Raw genomic sequence first — 24,272 nt, 5'->3', positions numbered from 1 at the left:
TCAAATTGACGGAGAACTTTAATCCCTGGGTAATCGAACTTTAAAAGAATGAAACGAAAAAGGGCATTCATATTCCAGCATGGTTATTATTAATGACACCAACGCCAAACAGTGGTTAACGGTCTTTATTAGTGTTTGCGCTGCCAGGCAGCAATGGTCTTTAGGAAGTTAATAGATATCATATCCGACTGTTTCCGACATCACCGTGTACACGTCTGTCAGCCTGTCACGTATTTCTCCCACGCGTTCGCTCGGTTTAGTCCACTTTTCCACATTTCATGGGGGTATTTCATTACCGTATATGGTTAATTACGGGCGGTTCTATATGCAAATACTTAAAATCGTGCACAAGCTCGGAGCGTAGAACAAGTGGCATTTATCAACACGGAGTACTTGCAGGTGTGCGTACGACCTGTGTACGCACGTGTGATAAATCCAGATTTTTCTGTGCCTAGAGACATTCTAAATTCTGTGCTTAAGAACGAAAATAGAACACTTTCTAAGCATTGTTGATAAATGAGGGCCCTCGACTTTTTGACAGACAGGCCCCAGGTGGTCAGGGTGGGCGGACACACCTCCAACTCCATCACCCTGAGCATCGGGTCCCCCCAGGGCTGTGTCCTCAGCCCCCTGCTGTATTCGCTGTACAGCTCCAACTCCATAGTGAAGTTTGCGGACGACACAGTGGTGGTGGGCCTGATCTCGAACAACAATGAGAAGGCCTACCGGGAGGAGGTTGATCTCCTGGCACTCTGGTGCCGGGATAACAGCCTACTCCTGAACATTGGTAAGACCAAGGAGCTGATTGTGGATTTTAGGAGAATACAGCAGGGGACACACATGCCACTGTGGATAAATGGGACTATCGTGGACAGGGTGAGCATCTTTAAGTACCTGAAAGTCAACATAGCGGAGGACCTGACATGGTCTACACACACATAGACACTGTGCTAAAAAAGGCGAAGCAGCGCCTCTACCACCTGAGACAATTGAGGAAGTACAAAGTATCAGGGAAGATACTCCAGTCCTTCTACTCTGGGGCTGTGGAGAGCATCCTGACTGGGAATACCACTGCCTGGTTTGGCAATTGCACTGCCCAGGACAGGAAGGCTCTACAGTCTACATGGTATACTACGGGTATCGCACTACCACCCCTGCAGGACCTGTACACCAGGAGGTGCAGATCCTGCAGGATAATGAAGGACCCTCATCACCCCAACAATAGCCTGTTCAAGCTGCTGTGGTCAGGCAAGCGCCTCCGCATTCATGCAGCAAAAACAGAGAGACAGCTTCTTCCCCCAGGACATCAGAACACTGAACACTGATCTCTTATAGATTTATATTTCTCTGCATAGTATACTGTATATATATATTAGTGCTGTCAATCGATTACAATCTGATTAATCGCATGATTGTCCATAGTTAACTCGCGATAACTCGCAAATTAATCGCGTTTTTTCCCCTACCTTAAACAGATATTCCAAGATGTTCCAAGTTTTAATACTCTAATCAACATGAGAGTCAACAAATGCTTGCTTTATGCAGCCATTTAACACAAAAGGATGACCCTCATGCATTGCAAATGTGCATCAAATTTGATTTGATTTTTTATTTTAAATCTTTATTTCGAACATGCAATGAATACAAACAAACAATAACAAAAGCAAAACACAACTCAATCTACATGTTCGAAAAGGAGTAGGAAGAAGTATACACTTATTTAATCCTACCCCTTTTCCACTACTCAAATGAGTGTACTATTTAAAAATATAGATTCGAGCCCACATATCGAGATGCAGTGCCTTCTCATGGTAGTGCGTACATTTAGCACTTTTAAATTGTGTTCTCCCCTCAGATTATAACCCCCCTCCCTATCAAAGAACAATTCTTGAATGTTTCTTGGAAGTGCATGACTTTTTGCTTTATACATTAATTGTGCAGTTTTAAATTCCACAAGATCATTTAACTTCAATGTCTTTGACTCCAAAAACAATATGTTAGTGTGATCACGATAACCTGCAATGTGAACTATCCTTATGGCCCTTTTTTGGAGTATAAAAAGTGGTTGTAGTGTATACTTATAATTGTTTCCCCAGACTTCAGCACAGTAATTTAAATATGGTAAAACTAGTGAACAGTAGAGAATGTAGAGTGATTTTCTATCCAGAATGTGCTTTACTTTACTCATGACTGAAATGCTTCGTGAGAGTTTAGATTGGACATGTTTTATGTGAGGTTTCCACACAGATGTTATGGTCTATTATTACACCTAGGAATTTATTTTCATAAACTCTTTCAATAATAACATCATTTATTTTAACTTGTACCTGAGTATCCAATCTACAGTTTCCAAACAACATAATTTTAGTTTTGCTCAAGTTCAATGATAATTTGTTTCTATCAAACCATTCCTTCAATTTCTTCATTTCAGATGTGATGACCTCTAAAAGCTGCTGGACATTCTCACCAGAAAAAAAAGAAGAACAGAGTGATGCACAAAATAACTTAAAAGAAAATAATAATTTAAAACAATGAATAAAGTGTGCATGAAATAATAGGGGAAAGAAAACGTTAGGAACTTGTTACATTCACCCACACAAGGGCTGAGGATTCACACCCCGCCCCCCCTCTCTCTCTCACACACACACACACCCACACACACACACACACACACACGCACGCACGTGCGCGCACGCACGCACACACACACACACACACACACACACACACACACACACACACACACACACACACACACACACACACACACACACACACACACACACACACACACACACACACACACACACACACACACTTTGAGTCAGAAACAAACATAGTATCAATGGGAGTATCAATAATACACATGAGTGAAGTAAAAAAAATAAAAATTATAATAATAAATAAAGTTATCGTTAAAAAAAGAGTGGCGTTAATAGAATTGTGCGTTAACACGTTAATACCGCATTAACTTTGACACCTAGGGGTGTAACGGTACGCAAATACGTACTGTACCGCCTCAATGTGGTCCTCCGGTACAGTACGCGCTGTGCACCGAACGATCGCAACGGTACGGAACCTTTTTTTGCGGAACTTAAATCTCCCCGGCCCTAATATAACGTGCACAACTAACCGGATGTTGTTTGTTTGCATCACAGTCACGAAAGGGGCTACGTGCCGGCATTGTTCAACTTTATTGCAAACTTTATCACGCATTTGAAACGGCATCACCCGAATGTGAATATCACTGGTACACGGAAAAAACAGACCCTAGTGCAAACCCAGCTCCCTGTGGCATTCAAGCAGCATCTCGCTATTAATTCAGACCGGGCCAAAGCAATAACAAACGCCATAGGTGTTTTTATAGCAGCAGATCTGCGACCATACTCCGTTGTCGAGAACACTGGGTTTAAGCACATGTTAAAAGTAATAGAGCCCCGCTACCTAGTTCCCTCTCGTCCGTATTTCAGCCAGCAAGTCATACCAGCTCTGTATAAACAAGCCCCTTTCGTGACTGTGATGCAAGCCCTGCCCCTGTATTCAAGCAGGGCTTGCATCACAGTCATGAAAGGGGCTCTGTATAAACAAGCACACGCTACAGTTGTCCAAGGCATCTGCTATATAATAATCTTCAGATTTACTTTAAGTGTTATTAGTAGGTTACAGCAGTAAGCATTAGTTTGCTCAGTAAATTATGGCCAATTCGTTTTATATTGTTTAATACAGTTAAATAAATAGATAAATGAAAAGCAATTTTTCCCCCGTGAGCCTCCCACGCGTTACTCCTCGCCACTGAGAGTTCGAGCTGCTGCGGTGAAAAGATGCGACAGGCTGCCTCCTCGTGTACCGGAGGGGACACGTGATGCAAGGCTTCTGTCCTCACTACAACCGACCTGTGGGAGGCATAGTCTAGCAACGTTCAAGACAGGGGTGGGAAGAATTGGATAACACGAAATTGGGATGGGAGAAAAATTTAAAATGGGGAGAAAAAGTGGATAAAAAAAATATTTACGAATTTTGTATTATACTTAGTTCGACCTAGGCTTTCTGCGGTAGTCAGTCAGTAATAACGGTGTCATGAATCCACTTGAGTAAATTAATTGCCTACTGCCCCCACCCCCCACCGGTGTACGCTTTTTAAGTTTCAGTTTCACTAGTAGTAGATTTAAATTCACGTGAAGCAGATAAAGAAGACTCTAGAGAAGAGATGCCATGTTACACAAGAATGACAGAGGATTTATCCATATTTATTTTATTAAAAGAAATCTCGTATCAGCTGTTAGGGGAAAGTAGCGCGGAAGAAAGTTGGTTTGTGTGTGTGTGTGTGTGTTTTTTCCCCCATTGGTTAACATTATTAGGCAAACAAGAAAACGATGAAAGTTTTCAGCCTATTGTAATGACCCTGCCGTGTTACAAACATATCATTCATTCATGGTTTTGTTTCAGTGACACAAGCTTCAACGTTTTATTCATCATCTATTTGTGGCAATACAAGCTTGATATTCAACGTTAAATGAATGATCTTCTGTGTTAAGACTGTTAGTAAACCAGTGTAAAGTAAAGTAAAGATATTGAGCATACATTTGTAAAATGTGCAACCCTAGTTTCACCTAGTGTCATATGAGACGTATTCGTCGTATGGCTGGATGTACACGTCCGTACCGTGAAGTCGCGGGATGAATACATGTACCGTTACACCCCTAATATATATATATATATATATATATATATATATATATATATATATATATATATATATATATATATTAGGGATGTCCGATATTATCGGCCGACCGATATTATCGGCCGATATCGGCAGTAAAATGTGATATCGGAAAATATCGGTATCGGTTTAAAAAAGAAAAAAACAATAACAAGATTTGTTATATATATATCCAGTGAGATTATTAGTTACCTGAAATTATTCCGTTTTTTGGGGTGGGAAACCCTGCATATATCGGTATCGGTTGATATCGGTTGATATCGGTATCGGAAATTAAGAGTTGGACAATATCGGAATATCGGTATCGGTAAAAAAGCCAATATCGAGCATCCCTAATATATATATATATATCCATATCTGTCTGAATATACCTGCAAATAATCCTTCTATATACCTACTTATACACCCGCATATAACCCATATTACTCCATATGATAGCATGTACAATAATGCTGTATATACCATATATATTTATTATTACTCGATATATATATATATATATATATATATATCCCCATCTGTCTATACATACCTGCATATAATAATTTTCTGTAGATCTGTAGATACTATATCTATATCTGTAAATATCCCTTACCTACTCTTACTAGTTGCTGGCCACTATGACTTACTACCATAGTGTCTTGTAAGTGTCTTACAGTCATACCTGTATCACTGTACATATTAATACTACAACGCTGTACATACATCTCATTCGCACTATACTCAGTGGTGCTAATTTATATATTTTAGCACACACACACACAGACTGCAATAACACTTCTCAAAGAAATCTCTCTTCTTCCACCATCTCTCTCTCTCTCTCTCTCTCTCTCTCTCTCTCTCTCTCTCTCTCTCTCTCTCTCTCTCTCTCTCTCTCTCTCTCACAGTTTATTAGCACTCGTCCTTGTGTTATCCCTTACCTGTCTAGCCGTGTCCAACCTTGTCTTGTTCTCCTTACCCACTGGCTCCTCTCCCTGTCCTCGTGTCCTGGATCCATGTATGACCTCTGCTTGCTTGACAACAGTGCATGCTAGTGTTCAATGCACAGTTCAACGCTACTCGTTTCACTAATGCGATAGCCAGGATTGCTTACCTTGTTAATCTGTTGGAGGGTCCTCCACTCAGCTTCTTTAATGCTCTCTTCGAGCAAGGGTCACCTCTCGCCCAGTCATTTATTGCTTTCGCCAACTAACTCAAACGGGTTTACGATCACCCCGTGCAGGGCCAGCAAGCCAGTCATTGTCTGCTTAAGCTCCGTCAGGATAGACTCTCAATCCGTGAGTTTGTTTCCCAGTTCCAGGGTTTTAGTGGTCGATTGACAGCTCTTTTCTCACCACGTTCCATTGCGGGTTGAACCGAGAGATATAGAGAGATTGCTCTCTGTGGGGAGGCTACAATGTTGGACGAAATTAGAAGACTGGCGATAAAAGTTTCTGACCAGATTTCACTGTGGCAAAGTGAATCTATGGCACCTGTGTTCTCTCTGGCTCCCCGGGATGGTGTGTTGGAGTTCCACGAGCCTCGCCGGGAGCGGCCGAGTCTTTCAGAGTGTGACTCATGCCGTCACCCTGAGCAATTCCGAGCAGGAGCCCATGCAATTGGGCAGAGCTCGTTTGACGTCGGAGGAAAGGACTCGTCATTTCAGTTCCAACTCATGTCTACATTGTGGCTGTATTCTACTGGTCACTTTAGATATTTGGTCATGCCTTTTGCCCTCACAAACGCCCCAGCGGTTTTTCAAATCCTGGTGAACAACGTGCTCAGGGACATGAATGGACGTTTTGTTTTCGTATATCTGGATTATATCCTGATCTTTTCCAAGGACTTGGAGACCCATCAGCGACATGTATGCCAGGTTCTCCAATGGCTGTTGGAGAACAAGCTTTTTGTCAAAGCTGAGAAGTGCAAGCTCCCTGCTGCCTCTGTATAATTTTTGGGCTATGTCATTACGGAGGGGCAGGTGTAGTTGGACCGCGCCATGGTCACAGCTGTCACCCAGTGGCCTATACCCACCACCCTGAAGCAGTTGCAGTGCTTCTTGGGATTCGCTCATTTCTATCCCCGCCCTGTGCTTTTACCTCCACTGCCTCCCCTTTCCGATGGTCTCCCGAAGCTGACTCCACTTTTCTGGATCTCAAGCCCCGCTTTGTCTCCTCCCTGGTTCTGATCCAGCCTGATCTCGATCTGCAGTTTGTTGTGGAGGTTGATGCCTTGGACATGTGAGTGGGAGCAGTCCCAACGGTCTACTGCTGACAACAAGCTCCATCCCTGTGTGTTCCTCTCTCGACGTCTCTTGCCTGTGGAGATAAATTATGATGTCTGCAACAGGGAGCTGTTGGCCGTGAAACCGGCTCTGGAAGAGTGGCATCACTGGTTGGCGGGAGCCGTCCATAAGAACCTTTCCTATCTCCAGTCAGCTAGATGATTTTTTTTGGCAGATTTAATTTCACCCTGACCTATTGTCCCGGCTCCTGTAATGTCAAACCCGATTCCCTGTCACCTCTGTTTTTGGAAGAAGAGACCGGTTCCGATCCGGACCCCATCCTGTCTCCTACCTGTTTCATAACCTGGGACATTGAACGCACTGTCAAGGCTGCTCAACATACTCACCTCCTGGAGTCGGCAGCTCCAGAGCTCGGCCACTGGTCTCTCCCCCTTCCAGTGTGCGCTTGTATACCAACCCCCACTTTTCCCAGATCATGAGGTGGAGGTCGGTGTCCCTTCTGCTTGGGAGTTTGTTTGTCGCTGTCGTTCGACTTGGAGGAGAGCTCGGTCCACTCTGCAGACTGGCATCGGGTTCCAGCTCCCAGCTACTGACCAGGTCAGGAAGTATGGCTCATGACCTGCCTCTCAGGGTGGAATGCCGCAAGTTGGCCCCGAAATTCATCGGACCTTTCCACATCAATCGGATTATCAACCTCTCCGCTGTACATCTCTGGTTGCCATGCTCCCTACGCGTACATCCCACTTTTTTGCCTGTTTCTTCCAGCCCTCTGGCCTGGCTCAGATGTCATCATGCTACCAGATCCCAACTTCTTGTATACTAGTCAGTCACAGTTTATCAGAGCTCATCCTTCTGTTATGCCTTACACATCTAGCCATGTCTAACCTCGTCTTGTCGTCCTTACCCACAGTCCTCTACTTGGCTCCTTTCCATGTCCTCCTGTCCTGGATCTGTGTATGACCTCTCTCTGCCTGACTACCCTTCTCCTTGCCTACTCCCTGAACTGTCTGAGAACCTGGTTCGATCTACAACCCCTGTCTGCCTGACTACCCTCCTACTCGCCTACTCCCTGGACTGTCTGAGAACCTGGTTTGATCTACGACGCCCGCTTGTCTGACTACCCTGCCCTACGTAAGCCCTTGGACTTTATAACTCCCTCCGTCGATGACCTACATCTGCCTGTATACACAACCATTCCTTATAATTCCTTATTTGGGTTATACAAAGGCCTGTCTGCTTGTCTGTGTTCTGCTTTTGGGTTCAGTATGTCTAGGCCAGTAGCGTGGTTGGGGTGGAGCTGGACTCTCTAGCGAGGGTGGCAGAGAGGTGGCAATATCACCTCCTGGTTGGGAATAGCACTGCACAAGACCGAAGCAGACTACAGAGAGTGCCACGTTCAGCCGAACGCAAAATTGGAGGGGGGCTTCCCACTCTCCAGAACATTTACAACAAGTGGTGCAGGGGTACGGCTAAGAGAATTATCAAGGACTCCAGCCACCCAAACAACTGCCTCTTTGAACTGCTGCGGTCAGGCAAGCGATACCGGAGTCTCATGGCAAGCACAGAAAGACTCAGAAGAAGCTTCTATCCCCAGGCCATCAGGTTGCTCAACGAACAATAACACTATGCAACAACCATCAAATGCACTCACAACACACACATCCACACGCACACACTCACTTTAAACAAACAACACAATGCAGCACCCACTCTCCACACTTTAGAACACCTAAACACACTTTATATTTATTGGTAAAGGATTTGCACTACAACCCATACCTCAGTACACCTTACTGTAAATTGTACCTAAATTGTACCTCATCCCATTTCTGCTTTGCACTATATAGTATTGTATATTAGTATATTGCATAGTATATTGTATATTGTATGGTAACTCGGTTACTTCTATTCTGCATCGAACATTGTACATATGTATATACAGAACACTGTGTCTACGTACGTGACTTCTATTTTTACCTCTATTTTTACATGCTATACTATTTTATTTCATACTTATCTTTTGTCTAGCACAGTCTCTGGAGCGTAACAGAAAGAAGCATTTTGTATAAAAGTATTCTGTACTTCTGTATGACAACTATTAAAGAAACTGAAACTGAGAGGAGGAGCCTTGCTAAGCTCCAGGCCATCAGGGAAAACCCCTCCCACCCACTATACACAGACTTGGCTGACAGGAGGAGCATGTTCAGTGCTAGGCTCACACTACCTAAATGCAGCACTGAACGGCACATGAAGTCCTTCATTCCGACAGCCATCAGACTATACAATGCATCACTGTGCCTCACTGCATCACTGACCACAGAGTGACAGTTACCATCTTCCTGGACTCTGACTCTTACTTTTGAAACAGCACTGTGCAATATTACACCTACTGTAGACTATTTTTATTCTATTTTATTTTGTTCTATTCTTATTCTTAGGCAATTTGTTTTGTTATACTTATTCGTGACTTGTTCTGTCTAAATGTTTGTTGCAGTGTCAAATTTCCCTTGGGATAATAAAAGTATTTCTATTCTATTCTAGCCGTGACAGTACAGTGTCAATATATTTGAATGCAATTTTTTATCTAATTTGTATCTAATTTAATCTGGACAACAGAATCACAAACCTTCTTTTTAGTTTTCCTGTCTTGTCACCTGTGTTTTTGTCCTATGTTTGCAAATGTGTTATATCCCTTCTATATTCTGAACTGTTTCTATTTGTAATATGGAGGGTAAAACGGAAAATATTTGACCCTCGTCAAATTGAAGAACATTTGACACAATCCATGCCGAAGTCAAACGCACACTGATTCATTTGTATCTCTTTGTGTTTGTTAATTATGTCGTTTTTATGTCATTGTATTCTTTGTTATTTGCATTCCATATCTCATAAAAAGGGTCATATCGGTAAGATATTTGACCATTTGGAATGTGGACCACGTCGATTCAAACAAAGTTACATTTTGTGGAACAAGCCAGTAATTAATGGTTAAGTTAAAACGGAACCTCACTGTAACAGAGTTTACTAGGGAGCTTTTCAGCTACCAGGGAACCTTTGAGCAGACTTATCAACGCCAAGAGATTTTTTTTATTACAGAATTTCATACAGTCTACGTAGTAAAGTGTAGGAGCTTTTGAACCAGGGGATGAGGGTCAAATGGAATGTCACGTCTGTGGTCCATTCCATTGGTTCTCAAATATTTTCTTGATGTGATGATGTGATTTAGTCCACAACTGTCTATTACATTATTGTGAGAACCACTGGTCTCTATATCATCACGTTCTCAATATGAATTGAAAATGGGGGACCCTGATGTAAACAAGACAAACATTATTTCTGGTCTGCATACCCTTAACAATTGTGTGTATTGAGCCGTACTGTATCGTACTGTATTCTGCAATCTGTTAAATAAAGTTTTCATTCATTCATTCATTCATTCATTCATTCATTCATTCATTCATTCATTCATTCATTCATTCATTTCATTCATTTCATTCATTCACACACCAGAAACGTACTGGATTTGCAAGAAGCGATTTGTTTAGTCTACTATGAAAAGTTGCACACGATTCTTTAGATTCTTTAGACCCATTCATTCTATGTGACGTTATGGTTATGTTAACATTATAGTAATGGTTATGTTAATGTTATGGTTATGGTTACTGTTCCACCCCACGGGGTCGGTACAGACCCAAAAAATGACATATATGGTCATAAATCAATATTTTTCAGAGTGTTGCATATTTCTAGCGATTTTTAAATCAAACGTTTTCAAGTATTAACATCACTAACATGTCACAAAATCATGTAGAATGTATATTATCATCAATACGTTAGTTTAGCAATAGGTTCAAAGTGCCATTAGATCGTTTTAAGTTTTCGATTTTCTGAACTCTATTCCAAGACGGAAACGGAAATGGACATTTTTAACCATGGGAATTGTAGTCTTTTTGCTGCCATTTCGTAGAGGACATGCATAGCTGTCGACCAGCGTTGGAATTCTTCTCATATCCGCGGCACTAACAGAAATAAAAACAACCCAGCCCTATGTTAATAAAGTGCAGATTGGCTTAGAGGACGATAATGTCTTGTATGAACTACCAGTAATATAAATCATATTAACAACAAAAATGTGTTCCATCTTTATGTCAGATGATTTTCAAAAAGGTGCATGAGTCGATGCAAAAAAAGAACAAGCAAATATACTGCTGAAAGTTCAGAACGTTGAAGATTTTTCACTCCATAGATGAATCTAGATTAATTTATTTGAATGCTTTAAATAATTTAAATTAATCTCCAAAATTAAAGCATTAACTTTGACAGCCCTGGTATTTTACTATTATTATACAACATACATGTATTTTACTATTATATAACACCATACATGTATTATATAACAATATGCATGCATTTTACTATTATATAACAATATATAACATTTATTATATAATATAACATCATATATTACATATATATATAACAATATATTATATAACATCATACATGGATTTTACTATTATAACATCATTTTACTATTATATAACTATATGCATATATGTTACTATGTTGTAATAACAGCCAAGTCCTACCTGCACACCTGAGACTCGTCAGGTCATCACCAGCTCTGATATGAGCCCTGCGGTTCCTGCCACTCACTGTCCGAGTGTTGCTACACCTACCTAGGTACGAGGACGTAACCTGCCTTGCTGCTCTGTCTGTTTCCCTGCCTTGCTCTAACCCCTGTCTCCCTGTGCCCAGGATTATCTACCGCCGGCCTATGCTGTCTCACGAGACACCACCCGCCAGGACGTTCCTGTGGAGCACGAGGAGTGCTCCTGGTTGCACCTGTCGAACATTCCTGTATTACTATAACCCTGCCTGCATGGTACCTATTGGAACATTAAACAACCTAAACTGCTCCATTCTCCCCTCCCTGTGTTCTGCTCTTGGTCTCCAGTTAAACGCTACCCTAACAAATATATAAATTAGAGTGTAGTGCTAATCAGAAGTATGACACAATATCTCTATATATTAATATCTGTTGTATGACCATCCTGTGCTTTATATCAGATCAACAAACAACATTATCAGGTGTGTCATGGAGTAGTTTTTTCTTGTATCAAATGGGTTGAGAGCCACCACTCCTGTAGACTGTACTGTCCCCTCTCTTTCTCTCTCTCTCTCTCTCTCTCTCTCTCTCTCTCTCTCTCTCTCTCTCTCTCTCTCTCTCTCTCTCTCTCTCTCCTCTCTCTCTCTCTCTCTCTCTCTCTCTCTCTCTCTCTCTCTCTCTCTTCTCTCTCTCTCTCTCTCTCTCTCTCTCTCTCTCTCTCTCTCTCTCTCTCTCTCTCTCTCCGTGGTGGCTGGGGAGAGGGTTCCATCCATGTTGAACAGCATGTTTGCGTGTCTGAGCTTCGAGCGTCTCACTGTCTAATCCGGCCTTATCTCCAGGAGCGACAACACAACAAGACCATCTTTAAAAGAAGACATTTCTCTTTGCTCAGCGCTGAGCTGCTCCAGCGATAGTGTTTTTTCTCTTGGTAGTGAGTGTGCATGTGTCTCTGTTTGTATTTTTTAATCTGCATGAAGCACATCTATTCTATCCTTGTTTGTCTGTTTGTCTGTTTGTCTGTGTGTGTGTGTGTGTGTGTGTGTGTGTGTGTGTGTGTGTGTGTGTGTGTGTGTGTGTGTGTGTGCGTGTGTGTGTGTGGAGCGATAGTGTGTGTATGTGTCCGTGCGCATATTCACACCCGTGCGTGCCTATTTGAATGTTGTTGTCATTCCAAAGCTCTTCCGACATCAAACTCCAAAGGTTGTCTGCACGTCTTGACATTAGATAAATGCCTGGGCTGGAGTAAGCACAGTCCTACCAATTCTCGAATAGGTCTCTCTCTCTCTCTCTCTCTCTCTCTCTCTCTCTCTCTCTCTCTCTCTCTCTCTCTCTCTCTCTCTCTCTCTCTCTCTCTCTCTCTCTCTCTCTCTCCCTCTCCTTCTCTCTCCATCCAGGCCGATCTAATGATTCGTGGGGATGCATCGAGCCGCTTGTCAGAGATCAATCATCTTTGTCAGAGCATTCTACCGATTGTCTAAGCTGCGGGCCATTAGAGGGAACTGTTTGGTGCTGTTTTGTGAACCTAAGCTGCTTCAAAGGTCAGGGAGAGAGAGAGAGAGAGAGAGAGAGAGAGAGAGAGAGAGAGAGAGAGAGAGAGAGAGAGAGAGATGGTGGAAGAAGAGAGATTTCTTTGAGAACTGTTATTGCGGTCTGTGTGTGTGTGTGTTCGTGGACACGCTTGTGCGTGCGTTTAAGCGTGCTCAAGACAGTAAGATGGAGAGTGAAGGAGATGTGTGTGTGGGAGGAGAGGAGGAGAGGGCCTTGTCAGCCCGTCTCATGACTCGGCTGGCCTTTGTTAGTCTGAATACGTAAACAGGCTCGCCACGAGTTCAGAACCAACAAGAGATTAATAATTCCCACTGTCTGACATCCTGATCTGAGATATGCACGGCTGTACGGCAGGAGAGGAGGAGGAGGAGGAGAAGAGAGGAGGAGAGGTGTAGAAAGGCAGACGAGGCGATGGCTGCTTAGCCTCTGTGGGAATGACAGATCCTTGTTTATGTGGCTTGTCAATAGCTCCTAATGAGGAAATCCACCAGTGATTTGCATGGCGCCGTGTGTGAACCCCTCCATCCGTAAACGCTACCACGGTGCGCTGCCAACTTTTCAAAAGGTCCTCGTTCCCTGAAACAAGCACATATTCCCCTTTGAGGAATTGCGAAATGGTGTAATTTAAAGTTGTTCAATACATATTATTTTTTGAAAGATATTCCGTCGTGTGTGTGCGTGTGTGTGTGTGTGTGTGTGCGTGTGTGTGTGTGTGTGTGTGTGTGTGTGTGTGTGTGTGTGTGTGTGTGTGTGTGTGTGTGTGTGTGTGTGTGTGTGTGTGTGTGTGTGTGTGTGTGTGTGTGTGTGTGTGACACCGTCCCTTGGAGATGAAATAGATGGGATTCAGCAGAAAAACATTTGATGATTAAAAGTTTTTATTTTCTGAGCTTTTTCCCCCCACAGAGTTTTTTACACTCATCCTGCGGAGGCCACTCCGACAGTCACAACTTTGCTGGCCACCTATTGGCTGCTGCCTCTCATTTGAGATGGCGAGAGGCTAGTCGTGTCTGAATATGGAATCGTCCTCTAATTGAGGTTAGCTTCTTATTAAACCATGCGGCTGTCTTGATATAATGATGCCTGCGGTTTTCGAATCTGTCATTTTGAGATTTTTTTTCTTTTTTTCTTGCTGATTTGGCTACTGAATGAAGTAGATTTAGCTTAGTTTGCAGGCTTGTAGATTGGATTAGATTAAAATGTATTGTCATTATATACAGTATTGTCATTATACAGTACAGTGCAATGAAAATAAGTTTGGCGTCTAACCAGAGTGCAAATGTAACAGTAAAGTGCAATAGTACACAATAGTGGCAGTAGTACAGACAATATAATGTACAGGTGATTAAACTGGACTGCATTTATATACCACTTTTATCCAATGCGCTTTACCCATTAACTCACACATTCGCATACCGATGGCGGAGGCGACCATGCAAGGTGCCAAGCTGCTCATTGGGAGCAGTTATGGGTTAAGTGTCTTGCTCAAGGACACTTTGGCACACTGCCGGGAGGAGCCGGAATCGAACCGGGAACCTTTCACCTTGTCGCCCCTACTACTGATTACTACTGAGTAACAGTGCTAATCAGATGTATGTAACGGATTTCATTCACCTTACAGTTTTTCTTTACATTTGGACTTGGAGAGGTTTTTGCAACATGTCAGCCGGTAGCTTTAGCCTCCGTCTGATCAATATGATGATGAGCCGTCCTGAGGCGGAGCAGTGAGATGAAGGTGGAGAGACGGAGGACAGGGAAGAGGAGAGTGGGTGGTGAGGTGTGTTTATACATGAGGGCTGCTTGGAGAGCGCTCGTGGGGCTGGTAATTGGTGGTGCAGGCAGTGTGGTTAAGATCTTTGAGGCTCTCGCTTCTCCGATCACAAACCCTCAGAAACACTTTGTGAGAGAAATGTGGAATTTCTATTCTTTTTTTAGCTGCGGATATAGAGGCAGATTGAATGTGATGATGAGATGTGTATTATTATTATTATTATTATTATTATTATTATTATTATTATTATTATTATTATTATTATTATTATTATTATTATTATTATTATTATTATTATTATTATTATTATTATTATTATTATTATTATTATTATTATTATTATTATTATTATTATTATTATTATTATTATTATTATTATTATTATTATTATTATTATTATTATTATTATTATTATTATTATTATTATTATTATTATTATTATTATTATTATTATTATTATTATTATTATTATTATTATTATTATTATTATTATTATTATTATTATTATTATTATTATTATTATTATTATTATTATTATTATTATTATTATTATTATTATTATTATTATTATTATTATTATTATTATTATTATTATTATTATTATTATTATTATTATTATTATTATTATTATTATTATTAATAATAAAAGTAAGAAAACAATTATTTGTGCAGCAGTTTTTAAGTTTCCAAAGCGCAAAAGAGAGAAAGATAAAAATATAGACAGAAATAAAGATATAAAGATATAGAAAGAGATAAAGATATAGACAGAGATAAAGATATATATAGAGAGAAAACGATATAGAGAGATAGAGATATATAGAGATACAGATATATAAAGAGAGATAAAGATATAAAGATATAGAAAGAGATAAAGATATAGACAGAGATAAAGATATAAAGATATAGAAAGAGATAAAGATATAGACAGAGATAAAGATATATATAATATAGAGAAAACGATATAGAGAGATAGAGATATATAGAGATACAGATATATACAGAGAGATAAAGATATAAAGATATAGAAAGAGATAAAGATATAGACAGAGATAAAGATATAATATAGAGAAAACGATATAGAGAGATAGAGATATATAGAGAGATACAGATATATACAGAGAGATAAAGATATAAAGATATAGACAGAGATAAAGAAGCTCAGCTTTTTCCCCCAGGCCATCAGAGCCCTGAACACTGAACTCTCCACACACAAGCACACATGAGCACACACACAACACACACACTGTACACGCTCACACACTAGCAGCCACTTTAACATGAGCAAGCACACACTCATGCTGCACACGCCCACACTTATGGCCACTAAGGAAAGGTCACTTTAAAAATAGTATAGTATAACCGGAGATTGTATAAATTAGCATGTACAGAAAGACACTACCAAAGGACCTAGCATGTCCTCCATGCTCTGTAAATAACTTATGTACATATACCGATATGCCCTAACATGTTACTTGTTTATTGCACAATGTTACTTGTTTATTGCACAATGTTACTTGTTTATTGCACAATGTTGATTCTATTATATGTTATTTGCACATCGTTGCGGGCAAGACCACCCGCATTTCATTGTATACTTGTATGCCGTGACAAATAAATCTCTTGACTTGACTTGACTTGAAGATATAGACAAAGATAAAGATATATAGAGATAAAAGGATATAGAGAGATAGAGATATATAGAGATACAGATACACATAGAGATAACGATATATATATATATATATATATATAGAGAGAGAGATACAGATACAAATATAGACAGAGACAAATATATATATATATATATATATATTATATTATATATATATATATATATATATATATATATATATATATATACTGTAGATATATTATAGACAGATATAAAGATATAGACAGAGATAATATATATAGAGAGATGAAGATATAATAGAGATGAAGATATAGAGAGAGAGATGAAGATATACTGTAGAGAGATGAAGATGTAGAACGATAAAGATAGAGAGATATAGATAGTGGGAGAGATACAGATAGAGAGAGATAAAGATAGAGAAACAAAGAGATAGCGAGATAGATAAAGATAGAGATAGAGAGAAAAAGAGATAGAGAGAAAAGAAGATGGATATGAGTTAGTCTCTTCCACTAATAACATCCATACTAATCTATGGTTCTATGACTCCAAACAGCCTGCTATTTCTATCAAAAAAAAAGTCACATATTCACATGTTTCACAGACAAATTATTTCTAAACAAAGAACATGCTCCATGACCTCCACACCGCTGGCAATTATGTGATTTCCTCTGGCTGGTATAGTTTGTGTTCTTAACGATGCTTTGTGTTCTTAACGATGCTTTTTCTCTTTATTTATTCATTTTTTCTGTCTTTCCTTCCTTTTTTTTGTGTTACTCTCCAGTTCTCGGGGAGAGGGGGAAAGTAGGGCGCTCGCTTTGCAATTATTACTCAACCCCAGACTACTTCTTTATAAGGCACTGGAATTATTTTTAAAAACAAACAAACAAACAAACAAAAAAGCGACATTCAAATGGGAAGAATATTTAATTGTTTTTTGATTACTCAGGACGGGGCCATGGGAATAGGCCCGTGTCGTAAATATTTAAACAGATCCAGCGTGATGCCATATTTTCCATTTGCCATTAATGTTTTTAAATTATTGTTATTGTCGTCATCATCAAACAAACTTGGGATTCAGTAAAAATTATTTAAGAAAAGAAAAGAAAAAAAAGAACACACCAAAAAAAGAAACCTTCTCATATTTCAGTTCAGACAAGGACAGAATTCATCCTGGACTCAAGCCTGTAGTTCCCCGTCCGACCAGGTTGTGGCAGCAGTGAGCAGGCAACCCCACAACAGAAGGCTGCCAGTCAGTAATGATAATTTATGATTCATTTCTATTATAGGTGGGGTGTGCGGAGATAGTTACAGTAATAATTATCTGGCCTGAAGTGTTGCCAGGGCAACCGGGTTTGCCCCCCCACCGCCCTCCCCCTCTTTCCCATCCCCACTCAATGGAAATGCTTGCTGGGAGAGAGGGAGGACGTGTGTGTGTGTGTGTGTGTGTGTGTGTGTGTGTGTGTGTGTGTGTGTGTGTGTGTGTGTGTGTGTGTGTGTGTGTGTGTGTGTGTGTGTGTGTGTGTGTGTGTGTGTGTGTGTGTGTGTGTGTGTGTGTGCGCGCGTGCGTGTGTGTGTGTGCGTGTGCGTGTGTGTGTGTGTGTGTGTGTGTGTGTGTGTGTGCGTGTGCGTGTGTGTGTGTGTGTGTGTGTGTGTGTGTGTGTGTGTGTGTGTGTTGCTTGACATGGAGGGAGTAGGGAGGCATGGGGCCTATGGTTTTCCTAGGGAGGTTAGCTTAGCTCTTTGCCAGGTAGCATAATGCTGGAGAATGCTACAGTATAGTGTTTGAAGACATGAACACACACACACGCACGCACACACACACACACACACACACACACACACACACACACACACACACACACACACACACACACACACACACACACACACACACACACACACACACACACACACACACACACACACACACGCACACACACTTCTATCTGTATGTCATGTATGTCATATATGTTATGATGAATTGAAAATGGGGGACCCTGATGTAAACAAGACAAAAGTCTTTCTCTGGTCTGCATCCCCTTAACAATTGTGTGTATTGAGCTGTACTGTAATGGACCCATTCTGCAATCTGTTAATAAAGTTTTCAATCAATCAATCAATCACACTATAATTGTGAGCTAAGGTCTCCTCCGGTTACTCTACTCCAGGGTTTGTCTGTCATTCTGAAAGAAACCTTTGACCTTTGTCATTTTAAATGATGAACAGTAGAAATTACGAGACCCAATAAATTACTTAAAACCCTGTCCTCCTTTTCTCTCATTTTCACAGGAGGACGTTTCTTCAACCACTTCATCAGGCAACCAGCAAAACAAAATAATAATAAAAGAAATCAATGAAATAAAATAAAATCACAACTGATTAATGGTGCCCTTTATTTTGCACATAATCCCAAATAATACATATTCCAAAGCTCTAAACAGTTCCTGGACCTGGAGGACTGGCTTATAATAGTGACTGTCCCTAACTGACCTAGCTGACTCTCCATTGTTGAAACATGTGAGTGTCATGGCCGCGTCTAGCTTAACTAGACTTGCCTAGGCTTCTGCGTTTGAGCTTAATGAGTTTGAATATGTCATAATCATGTGTGTGATGTCATTGGAGGACGCTGAATCCTTGTGTTGCGTTAATTGCAGCTCAATGAAATGATGGAAATGAAAATCACTACGTCTTGGCTCTTGTCATTGAGCTGTAATTAACAAAACTCAAGGATTCAGTGTCTTCCAATGACGTCACTGGAGGACATATTCAAATGTATTAATGGCGCACTTCGCTGAAAAACAATGCTGATTTATTTTGCACATAATCTCACATATTATTCCAAGGCTCTGAACTGTTTTGCACACATTCATTTAGTTTGGCAGTTATTTGAGAGTTCATGCGTTTGAATATCTCCTCCAGTGACATCATCAGAGGACACTAAATCCTTGTGTCAGCTCATTGAAATTATGTAGATGAAAAAATAGAGATAAGGATTGCAATAATGATCGCTTTTTTATATTAGGGGGTGACAGTGGCTCAGGAGGTAGAGCCAGGCCCGGTTTTAGGCATAGGCAGTATAGGCAAAAATGAAAATAAATTAAATAATAATATATATATATTTTTAAATAATTGTAATAATTTCTGACTAATACTACTAGTTATTTCGAATGACTGAATTCTTATCTACAGTACAGGTCCAACGTTTATAACAATCCCACAGAAAATGAGTGTTTTACAATGGCTCATTCATTTGGACGGCGAGTGAGAAATTCTCCAAACAAACAACTTCTTTGTCTTCTTCTCTCCCTTTACCGTGTGGAACAGAACAGCCCTCGTGTAATATACCATTAGCTCCAGAATTGCATTGGCTACAAAAACGGTCAATCGTACCGGAAGTGGTCACTTGTCTGAAACCGACGCTCGTTGGTTGTTCGCTGTTCGGCCTTGTAACCCGAGACTGGAAGCACGTAATAGGTTGAGTAGGGTGTCAATCGAAATGTGGCCAATTTAACTTTCCAACGATGTGTAAAAAATACAGCACTAGGCTGACAGACGAGGGATGGACGGACCATACAAGGCCTTTCGAACGTTAACAGGATATTCTACAGTAATATCAACATGTCGAAAAGACTAAAACAGTCAGGTGCTCAGGGAAGAAAAAGAAGCGGAGCAACAACACAAAAAGGGCAGAGGTACAGTAACGTTAATGTGATGAAATTAATTGTTGACTAGTGGAACAGTGGAACAGAGTGTAATGTTAACTTTCTAGCTTACTTTTGGACGACAGTAACATTAGCAAAGAATACAGACTAGTGGCTACTGCGTGCATAACAGTAGCATACATAAAATAAAAGTAGGCTACATAACAACTAATAAAAATAAGAAAACTAGTACCAGTCATCATCAGGGAAATTAGGTATATTCAGCAGGTGTTACAGTCCTGTGTCATACCGTAGGCTACATTTTTATTGACATCTGTTTACCCTGTAATAAAAAAAATGCTATTCCTTTTCATCTCCTTTATAATGAATTGTTGTAGTAAGCCTTTGGTTTGTTGTGTTACCGTTCATAGTCTCTAAAGTGAGTTTATATTTAAGCATTACATCACGCGCAGGAGTGGTTTGTGACCAATAAACCATGCCTAGGGGTGGTCGTTAGACCCCCCTAGGCATGGTTTATTGGTCACAAATCACGACTGCAAGTGGTGTAAAGCTTTTATACAACTGCCAGATTCATCCAACCTTATTTCTATACAATAAACACACATTAATCGAAGATTTATTGAAAAAAACCATCCGCCAGAAAAAGTAGTTCCCACAACTACAAAAAAGACAAGTTGCCTCCATGTGGAAGCAGCTTGAAGTGCATCCAACCAAACTAACACATCCAACTGTGTATTATTGGAATGATTGAGAGAAGTTGCCTCATGTGGAAGCAGCTTGAAGTGCATCCAACCAACTAACACATCCAACTGTGGATTATTGGAATGATTGATTGAAAATTTTATTACCAGATGCAGAATGGGTACAATACAGTACGGCTCAATACACACAATTGTTAAGGGAATGCAGACCTACTTTCCATAGAACTTCATTCTTAGATGCTTCTATATAAAGTAGGTAAAACAAATTAAAAAGTTTTCTTTGCCCTATAGGAAAAAAACGTTTTCTTCGCCCTATTTTTTTATTTATTTCTTTTAGCCTAAACTTAACCAGTTGGAAACCAGGGGTACAGTAATACAATTAGCAATCAACCAATCAATCAATTCAATAGACCATGCTCACTTAAAACAGCGCTGCTTCTCTCTCAGTCTGACTCCCCCGCTGTTGCAGACAGGAGTGTGTGTGTGTGTGTGTGCGTGTGTGTGTGTGTGTGTCACAGTGTGTGTGTGTGTGTGTGTGTGTGTGTGTGTGTGTATGTGTGTGTGTGTGTGTGTGTGTATGTGTATGTGTGTGTGTGTGTGTTTGTGGGTACGCCAGCATCGGACAGTGTGAGAGTGAACGCTGCAGTCAGTGGGAAGGAAGTAGAAATTTAAATCAATCAATTAATCAATCAATCAATCCGCGATTTTTCTTTTGTTCTAGATTGACTCAAGACCCATCAATTACATCATCCAACATTGTTTAAAGGACTAACACATTCCCCTTGACAGAATCGCTTCATATTTAGTCGTTATGGTGCTATCAACATATCCATTTGTTGTCCGCGATCTTGTTTTCTCCCGGAGTGAGCCGGGGAGTGATATGTGATTCGGTTGTGGGCGGGTCCTGAGCCCAGGACCGTGGATTGTTGCCAATAAAGACGTGTAAATGGCCAATCAGAATCGAGAAATTTGCATGCCGTTGTATAATTAAGCATTACATCACGCGCAGGAGTGGTTAGTGACCAATAAACCATGCCTAGGGGTGGTTGTTAGGTCCGAGGCGCAGCCGAGGGTCGTTAGACCCCCCTAGGCATGGTTTATTGGTCACAAATCACGACTGCAAGTGGTGTAAAGCTTTTATACAACTGCCAGATTCATCCAACCTTATTTCTATACAATAAACACACATTAATCGAAGATTTATTGAAAAAACCATCCGCCAGAAAAAGTAGTTCCCACAACTACAAAAAAGACAAGTTGCCTCCATGTGGAAGCAGCTTGAAGTGCATCCAACCAAACTAACACATCCAACTGTGTATTATTGGAATGATTGAGAGAAGTTGCCTCATGTGGAAGCAGCTTGAAGTGCATCCAACCAACTAACACATCCAACTGTGTATTATTGGAATGATTGATTGAAAATTTTATTACCAGATGCAGAATGGGTACAATACAGTACACACAATTGTTAAGGGAATGCAGACCTACTTTCCATAGAACTTCATTCTTAGATGCTTCTATATAAAGTAGGTAAAACAAATTAAAACGTTTTCTTTGCCCTATAGGAAAAAAACGTTTTCTTCGCCCTATTTTTTTATTTATTTCTTTTAGCCTAAACTTAACCAGTTGGAAACCTGGGGTACAGTAATAAAATTAGCAATCAACCAATCAATCAATTCAATAGACCATGCTCACTTAAAACAGCGCTGCTTCTCTCTCAGTCTGACTCCCCCGCTGTTGCAGACAGGAGTGTGTGTGTGTGTGTGTGTGTGTGTGTGCGTGTGTGTGTGTGTGTGTGTGTGTGTCACAGTGTGTGTGTGTGTGTGCGTGCGTGTGTGTGTGTATGTGTGTGTGTGTGTGTGTGTGTGTGTGTGTGTGTGTGTGTGTGTATGTTTGTGTGTGTGTTTGTGGGTACGCCAGCGTCGGACAGTGTGAGAGAGAACGCTGCAGTCAGTAGAAAGTAGGAAGGAAGAAATTTAAATCAATCAATTAATCAATCAATCAATCCGCGATTTTTCTTTTGTTCTAGATTGACTCAAGACCCATCAATTACATCATCCAACATTGTTTAAAGGACTAACACATTCCCCTTGACAGAATCGCTTCATATTTAGTCGTTATGGTGCTTTCAACATAACCATTTGTTGTCCGCGATCTTGTTTTCTCCCGGAGTGAGCCGGGGAGTGATATGTGATTCGGTTGTGGGCGGGTCCTGAGCCCAGGACCGTGGATTGTTGCCAATAAAGACGTGTAAATGGCCAATCAGAATCGAGAAATTTGCATGCCGTTGTATAAATATAGTTACATCAGTGTTTTAAAGTGCATATCATTAATGTGAATGCCAAATAAATGTCCCATTATACTATATTAGTATTGCACTGCAGTTTACTGCTTTATTGGACTCTGTAAATGTAAATCTACATTTCATTGTAATGACAATGTTTAATTAAATGTCCATTAATGGAACTCTTGACCTTTCTGCATGAGAAGAAGCTGACAGAAATTGACCCCAAGATGTGGGTTGGTATGATAATCTCTGTGGCTCTTCCTGTTACAGTGGCTGCTGCAAGAAGCTTCTCTAAGCTAAAGCTCACCAAAATTTACCTGAGATCTACTATGGTGCAAGAAAGTCTCAGTGGACTTTCCATCATAAGCATACATCATGTGGTTGTCAAAACAGTTGTCTTATGATGACGTCATAGATGACTTTGCTGCAAGAAAGGTTAGTAAAGTGAGTTTGATGAGGGGGCTTCTAAGTATGTTACAAGTTGAAGCCTTGTGCTTGTGTGCCTTTTGTGTTTGTGTGCAGTACAGTACAGTAATAATTTCTTTCTTTATTTTACTTTATTTAAGTTCATTGTAATTATATTTGACCTTACTTTATTTGTGGCAGTAGGCTACTGGTTGATTTTGTGGGTTAATTTCAATAAAAGAAAAATGTAAAAACAAAAGGGTGAGTGCATATTATTGGTAGTGAATAAACTGTGATGCAAGGGGGCGCCAGATAAAATCCTGCCTAGGGCAGCCAATTGGTCAGAGCCGGCCATGGGTAGAGCAGTCATCTGGTAATCAGAAGGACCCCAGTTCGGTTGCCTCAGTCGTCGGTGTGTGAGTGAATGGGTGAATGGGTGAATGTGAGGCATAACTTGTTGGATAAAAGTGCTAAATGCAGTCCATTTACTAACAGGTCCACTTTTAAAGCCAGAGCGAGGATAACGGTACCATATGAACCTAGAGACCTGGGCCCCGTTCCATGTACGTGGTTCAACTAAGTCGATCAACATGTCCATTATCCAGCTTCAGTTAACCCGATGTTCGAAGCCGGGATTTTCCTGTTTCACAAACCTGGATTCAGTCTCGTTAACTCAAGCCAGACTTGAGAGTCAGGCTAGATGCGCGCTCCC

The sequence above is a fragment of the Notolepis coatsorum genome (genome assembly GCF_963971535.1).
Source record: "Notolepis coatsorum genome assembly, chromosome: 2".
In the NCBI taxonomy this organism is placed as follows: Eukaryota; Metazoa; Chordata; class Actinopteri; order Aulopiformes; family Paralepididae; genus Notolepis; species Notolepis coatsorum.
Note: the sequence above shows the minus strand (reverse complement) of the source record.